This window comes from Pinus tabuliformis, chromosome 5_2, assembly GCF_031772625.1.
Source record: "Pinus tabuliformis cultivar Carrire ecotype Pingquan chromosome 5_2, CPIR1, whole genome shotgun sequence".
NCBI lineage: Eukaryota > Viridiplantae > Streptophyta > Pinopsida > Pinales > Pinaceae > Pinus > Pinus tabuliformis.
In genome coordinates, this window is record NC_142306.1 from 81,834,352 (window position 1) to 81,842,428 (window position 8,077).

Genomic DNA, 8,077 nt, shown 5'->3' on the forward strand with positions numbered 1-8,077 from the left:
CCATGCTAGATTCAAGATTATAGCTGAGATGAAAGATGGAGCTATAACTTATCATTGGTTAAAATGTTTCTTAACCCGCACAAGGGAAGGCACTTTTCCTTGACAATAATTACAGAGGAAAAATTCAATTTTGGAAATCCAATTAACATTAAATGCACGAGTTCTTCTAATTTTATGCATTTTCCTCTCTCTCTCTCTCTCTCTCTCTCTCTTTATATGTATGTATGTATGTATGTATGTAGAGCGTTTGTTCCAACCCACAACCATAAGGAACCTAAGCACCAATCAAAAAAAAAGAAAAAGAAAAAGAAATAATAATAATAATAGTGGAAAAACCCACAATGCCATGGCTATCCAAGAAATGGTAAGTAAAGGATAACACCACTGTCAATCCAGGAAAATCTCCATGCCAATGATAACACATAACCAAAAAATCGCATGCATATAAAACATGCATCTAGAAATCAGCAAGGAAATCACAAATGCAACTTGTTCCTTGCAAAACATTCCAACTGTAGCTATTGATCCACTTGTTCCCTTGCACTTTCCTACTTTCCTTTGCCTTCTTTCTCCAAATCCATTGTATGTCAAAGTGCTCCAAGAATGCTCCAAGAATACTCTAAGTGTGCAAGAGTATGAAAGAATGAGAGAATGAAATGACAACTCCAAGATTAAACTGATAAAAACTTAACCAGGAAAAGATCAACTGATCGAAGCTTAACCAACAAAAGATCAATTGACCAAAGTTTAACCAGCAAAAGATGTGAACTGATCCTCAGAAGCCTTTATATCATTAATGCCTCTATTTTCTTCATTTTCCTTCAATTTCCCTCTCATGCAAATCTATGTCTCTTCATCTTCCTTTTCTCCTATTTTCCTTTATTTTATAAATAAAATGTCAATTAATGTCACTTTTCTTTTGTTGCCAATTTCCATATCCATTAATTAATCACCAACGATACCCATCTTTATGTTTTTCCCAACATTCAACTTGGAATATGTGTCCCATGACCTTGGCCTTATTTAATTTACATGGAAAATCAACTAAGAACTATTAGGTTTTTGATAATTTCATGATTTTAAAATAAATACAAATTAATTTCAAATTTAATTTTGATATCACAAAAAAATTAATGACACCCCTTATAGAAAATTAAGAATGTTTCAAAATCCACTACACAATCAATATTAAGTATTTTAACTCGACCTGAAACTTGAGAAAAGTTTGTAACTCACACATTAAATTTTTGATTTCCTAGTAACACTTTAATATTTTATTTCTAGCGCTAATGCACAATGAGACAAATAACCATTTTTTAAGGGACCATTCCATAACTTTTTTTTTAATGACTACCTTTGAGCAACACACTTAAGAGACCATTCACTATGTGGCCAAGGATATTTCATATGAAGGGACTTCAGCGGATGACAAGGAATGAATTTGGCTAGGACACATCTTCCCATAAATACTAGTTGCCCATGAATACCAATTAACGAAACACCTAAAAGAATGCTTTTTAGTTATTAAATAAATTTCATTTTTTAAAATTGCTTTTTAAATGCTTTTTAGTTATTTTATTTTTTTTCCAAATTATGGTTATTATAATGATTATATTTATTTTTATAATCTTAAAATAATGTTTTTATAATCATCTTGTTTATATTTATTTTTTAAAAATAAATGTGTCCAAAACACTCTACGTAAACATATTAAAATGTTTAATTATTAATTTGGTTGAAAAAAATCAAAATATTAATAATTATAATTATCATTAAAACATTTTAACTCGGTCAAATTACATTAAATTAAAATTAAAAATAAAACAAAATACATAAAATTAAAAATTATAGTTATAATTATTTATTAAATCAATCTAGATTTTTATTAACTTTGGATCTACAAAGGTTGAGAGGGATCAAATCTCTTGAATTGCAAGCTTTTTTAGAGTGAAAACAGATTTGAACCATCTCAATGGTTGGTAGATTTAGAGTTATGGATCTAGGCTGATTTCAATCCATTTTTTATGCAAGGACTTAGCTAAATTATGGTGGGAAGTAACTCATGGTAAATATTTTATTTACGTGTGTATAAGCTATTTTAAAGAATTTTATTTTTGGATTAAAAAATCACTACACAAATATCTAACAATCTTGCATGAATAACCATATGTATAAATTATGGCATAAAATATGTGATACACTTATCCACATGGCATTATAGTATGCAAATGTTACAATAAGACCTTCAAGTTATGGTCCAATCAAATGTTTGAAAAATAGTTTCTTTAATAATATTGTTTTTTTTTTCAAAATTAGACATTATAGGTTGCATTGGTCAATGCTAAATTAATAATGGTAGGGAATAATAATGATTTTTTTAATAAGCACATAAAAACTTCATACTTACAATAATAAGATTTTATTCACCTCCATTTTACTATGGATATCATTAACTTGTAAATAGGCGTTGTTACAATTATGCCAATGCCACGACTTATAAATACCACATGCCCAAAAACCATAACTCATTTCACAATCATAATATTTTATAAATATTTTATTTTAACTTTATTTTATAATATTTTTTTAATTAAATCTAAAAGAAAAAATGGTATACTTTTGAGATCTATCTAAACCCTCTACTATAAGTACTACTAAGATTATTTCATGGATACTCCATAGAGATTAAATCAAGGTTTTAATAAAATTAAAAATGAGGATACTTTTATACATAGATATGTGAAATTCACATAATACTAGCCAAGATCTAGCCAAGATCCATCTTAACCGAGAGGGATCAAATATTTTTAAATAATGAATCCATTTAGGTGAGGAGAATTTTTAGATAATAGAGAAATAACTTGTTTATAGAGTTTAGTTAACCCAACATTTCAGACTTCCAAGTGAGTCCATCCTCAGGGGATACACCAATAGATTAAGAGGAGATTAATGATGTATCATAGAGCTAATCTTAAGCGTATATATATAGTTTATGAAGAGGATCAATATAAGTGATTTAGTCGGCCAGGGTTATTAGTTATCTTGAATTACATATTCTAAATAGTTTATTAATATATTAATAGAATTGAGGTTTAGATCATTAGAGATTTAATTAAAAATGGGGATTTTATTATAAGTGATATTTTAATATTACTACCCACTATAATATATTGATTTAATATAAAATTTAGGGTTAATTAATTATTATGGTTGTTATGTTTCATTTTCCATTTATTTAAATTATGAATCTTAATTACAATATTTAGTTTTAAATCCATGCATATCTTATAAGATTATAATTAATAATATACAATTAGTATGTAAAATAAGTGATATTTTAATTAGATTTAATATTACTAACTAATATAATATATTGATTTAATATAAAATTAAGGTTAATTAGTTATTAGGGTTGTTATGCTTCTTTTTTCATTTATTTAAATTATGAATCCTATTACAATCATTTAATTTTTAATCAAATGATTTCTTATGAGGTTATAAGATTATAATTAATAATAACTAGTCAAAAGTTTTTTTAAGCTTTAATGTATTGAGTTGTTAATTTAGAGGGATTATGATTGATTTATAGATATTGTACTTTCTTATAAAATTAAAGGAATGACCCTTTAGGATGAGCAAGATTTGTGGAGATTGTTAGATTAATTAAGTAAATTATTTTTATATTAAATGAGAGTAAATGCACCATAATGAAGTTAAATTATAGGAACTAAAAATGATAAGGGAACGGAATTATTTCTAAGGGACCAGTGTAATGAGAGTTAATTATTGGTTTTTAGGATTTCAAGTAATGGTTTCCAAGTATTGCTTAGTTTTAATCCATTGTCTGATTCAAGTTGTTTTTTCGTTTTTCTATTTCAATGGCTTCCTTGATTTTTCTTTTAAGATAATGGCTTCTTTGGTTTTTCTTTCAAATTGTTTTTTCTTTTTTCTATTTTAATGACTTCTTTGATTTTCTCTAGACTTGGTAGATCTGAAGTTAATGGCTTAAGATGTATCTAAGTTGGTTACAAATAAATAAAATCATTTATTATTTATATTGAATGCAACTTACAATATGCCTTCTTCGCTTTTCTCCTCTCCCACATTAAGTGAATTGAAATGAAAGCAAATAGATCCATTTTAACTAGTAATCTAGCGAGAGCCTAGCCCAATCCATGCTCTTGAAGTGGAAAACCTTTTCATAGTGCAAACTTAAGATGGATCTGTTAGGATTCCAAGAAACTGTCCTAGGTTGTAGCTCAGAGATGCCTGGTAACATATAAAGTCAACTATTGTTGCAATGGATGAATGGAAGGAATGATGCTTTTCCAAGCCAAATAACCACTTCTACTTTGTTTCATTCCAGACATGCATGAACACCCCCAGACTACAAGGCTTTAGACCACCAACTACTCACAGTTTAGAGATTGGGTGAATATGGAGAACACTGACCACACCAGCAGATGCACAAGACCATGTGATTGCCGGCTGCAAACAGTGAAGAAGTTTGCAAATCTAATCTACTAATGCGAAGACAGGATGACAACTCTCCTGCATTAGATAGAAAGAAACCTAGACCAGCTATTCAATGATGCATACAAGATTTTAACACAGAGATAGGATGACAACTATTCTAATGCTAAACATCAAGAGCTCAAGAACACAGCGTATCAGGCACAACTTAGAACAGAAGAAAATGGAAGTGAGTAGTTAATAGCAAAAGAAGCTTGTATTAGCTGAAAATGAAGACGAGACACTGTAAGTGTCAAAATACCTATAGTTTCCAGAAGTTGAACCTTACATCAAAATGCCAACCATCAACCCTGATTACATCTTTCTTCTGGGCATTTATAGATTTTACATTACAAGGGCACTTGGCCATTTAGGTATGGAGGGGTTATAATTGACCACCAACTGCATTTAACTGCATGATGGAGTCTCTGACTGTGTTTGCTTGCTGTAGTGAGTGAATCCGATCTTCTCAGGTGCTCTATTGTCCTCTTGGGCAGTTGGAGTGTTCGTACCAGTGAAGCTCCATAACTGATAAATTCGGTTGTAAGGTCATGCTCTGTCCTTCTCTCCCTTGGCCATTCTACTTGTTTAATATGGTTGTTGAAATTCTTACAGCGACTAGCAATGGAAAGCGGGTCATTTTCCTTCTTCGGACAAACGAATGGTGGAGGACGTGGAATGAATGGGCGAGTGGACGATTTGGATGAGTGATGAGATCAACCGTTGGATCGGGGGAATGGACGACTGAGATGGCTCGGTGGAGGCTATTGGCCATGATGAGAGCGAGGTCAATCGGGGCCGTCAGATCTCCAGAGGATAAATCAGATAGTGATCGGGCGACAGGGCTGTGCGGGCATTAGCGAGCAGGGACGGATTAGTTGGGCGGTTTTGGTATTGATCACACTACTTTTGGGCGTAAAGCGGTAAAAGGATAGAGGCGTGTGATGCCACTCAGCAGAGAACATGTAGCAGCGGATGAGAGAGAAAAACTGCTCTCATCACGCTCTAACGTTCGGGTGAGTTGTGGGCGTGAGGAGAGCGAATGTCGTCGGATCTTTATGGAAATGATCAGACAGTGGAGAAAAGATCGTGTGGGTTACTTTATCAAAGGCGACAAGAGCCATTGGATTGGCAGGGTGATCAACGACGGAAATGAGAAGAGATGAGTTATGAAAGCGCGGGGTTATCTGGGTGAGGTTTTATGGTTTAGTTGAGGTTTTGCACTCGGGGCTTAAGACCAAAGGTGTTTAATCTATCAGGCTTAGAAAGGACAAAGAGGAATGAGTGACAGATAGGAAGCGGGATAGAAGGAAAAAGGAGAAAGCGGCCAATGTGGAAGCCTTTTAAGCACAACCAAGGAGACCGAGCTTGTCTCTGACCTTGGAAAATCAGCATTGAATAGCAGAGCTAATAGGATCTAAGCACTCTTGAAGTGCAAAACCTTTTTAAAGTGTAAACTTAAGATGCATCTAAGTTGGTTATAAATAAATAAAATAATTTATTATTTATATTGAATGCAGCTTACATTATGCCTTCTTTGTTTTTCTCCTCTCCCACATTAAGTGAACTGAAATGAAAGAAACCTACATTAAAAACTAGTATATATCCATTTTAACTACGCATCTAGCAAGAGCCTGGCGGGATTAATTCTCTTGAAGTGAAAAACCTAATTGCATGTCCAAAAATTGCATCCCTCTAGGGACTTGATAAATGAGGGTTAAGATGAATATCTATCCATCTATCTCAATAAATATACATAACTTTTCATTTTTAAATTGCATTTTTTAATGCATAAATGGATTCAACTCCATGAAAATCTTTGAATACATGGAATAAAATAGTTTAAGCATGCAGTTATAATAAATATTTGCTTTATTCAAAATTAACCCTTAATAAAATGGTCAAACTGTAAAATTACCTAAATGCCATAACAGTGAGAATTTAACTTTTTAATTACTTTATATAATATATAGACATTTTATTATTATTATTGTTATATGTATGTAAATCGTTGACATTGAAATAATATTGAGATATTTCATTTATGAATTACATGGTACTTTTTTCTATTAATATATTTTTAAATAATTTCGATATTACTTTCAGTTATTACAGTTAGAGTGGGAATACATTTTATAATATTTTTAAGTAAAAGTAAGTAAATATGCATATTTGTTTTTTTATTTTTATTATACCATATTATTTTTAATTTAAAAGATGTTTTATTTGTATTTTTAAAAGGACGTGTCAACTCTATGTAAGATGTTTTATTTGTATTTTTAAAGAGACGTGTCAACTCCATGTTGAATACGAATAAAATAACACATCAACCGCTATAGAATAAACCTCTCGACACAAAATTTCGACTAAGACTATCAAGAATAGAGAAATAAAGATATGAACACGCTATGAACTTTGCATGATAGTCACTTCCATTACTAGTTGAAAGGGGAGATTAGTTTTAGGAAGCAAGAACATAAATAAGATACACACGGAATGATGACAAGACCAAACATGGGGCATACGATATGAGGTTATTATATTGTCCCACATTCATTCACCATCTTAAGTGGACAAAGAAGGAAGTATTAGTAGGGGGGAGGCATAAATTTAAATTCACGGAGCCGTGTGGTCAAGACATAGCGAAGTATTCTTTCGCCTTTTACTAAAGAATACCGTGTGTTGGCCACTCACAGCGGCATACGCCAATTTTTGAAGGCTTCCATCAACACACTCACAGCGGCATACGTCAATTTTTGAAGGCTTATTTCTTATAAATGGAGCCCCAACAATACAAAACATTAAACATGAAAATCTGGGATGGACGGCTTCACCAGCGCCAAACATTAAACTTGAAAATCTGAGATGGACTGCTTGACTAGTGCTAAAAAGGGGGGTTTAAGATGTGTGTACTGCTGGAGAATATTTATTTATCATCTCTCAGTAAGTCTTCGGGTAGAATAATTATCATCCTTCACTAAACTGGAAAGTAGTCTTCGGGGACTCTGTTGAAGCGGTGGTATTTGTCATCTTCTTCACCAAACTTGAAAATCTTGGGGGGATTGCTTGAGTAGTAGCATTGTAGATGCCGCTGGAGAATATTGATCATCTTTCACTTTGTTTAAATTATGTACTGCTCTAGGAGCCGGTATTATCATCTTGAGAAAATCGATATTTGAAGCACTATGGTAAAGCCTTCCTCAGTATTATCATCTTGAGAAAATCGATATTTGAAGCACTATGGTAAAGCCTTCCTCAGTATTATCATCTTGAGAAAATCGATATTTGATATTTGAGGCACTATGGGAAAGCCCTCATATTTTTAATGTTCACGAAGTGCTCTAGGAGCCGGTATTATCATCTTGAGAAAATCAATATGTGAAGCACTATGGTAAAGCCCTCCTCATAGTTTTGATGTTCACGAAGTTCTTTTGTTATTTTCACTTGCGAGGTTTGCAAGATTATAGTGTATTTGAGGTGTGTATTAATGTAGATTGCGGGAAAAAGAGGTTTATAATATTTGAGAAGATTTACACTCTAACATAAATTAATTAAATGCTATTTT

The 8,077-nt window shown here is 32.0% G+C and overlaps 1 pseudogene; it reads left to right on the forward strand.

Annotated features, from left to right (window-relative positions):
* The first annotated feature begins 7,134 nt into the window (after positions 1-7,134).
* Positions 7,135-7,247, forward strand: LOC149157638 (U5 spliceosomal RNA; annotated as a pseudogene).
* Positions 7,248-8,077: the final 830 nt, after the last annotated feature.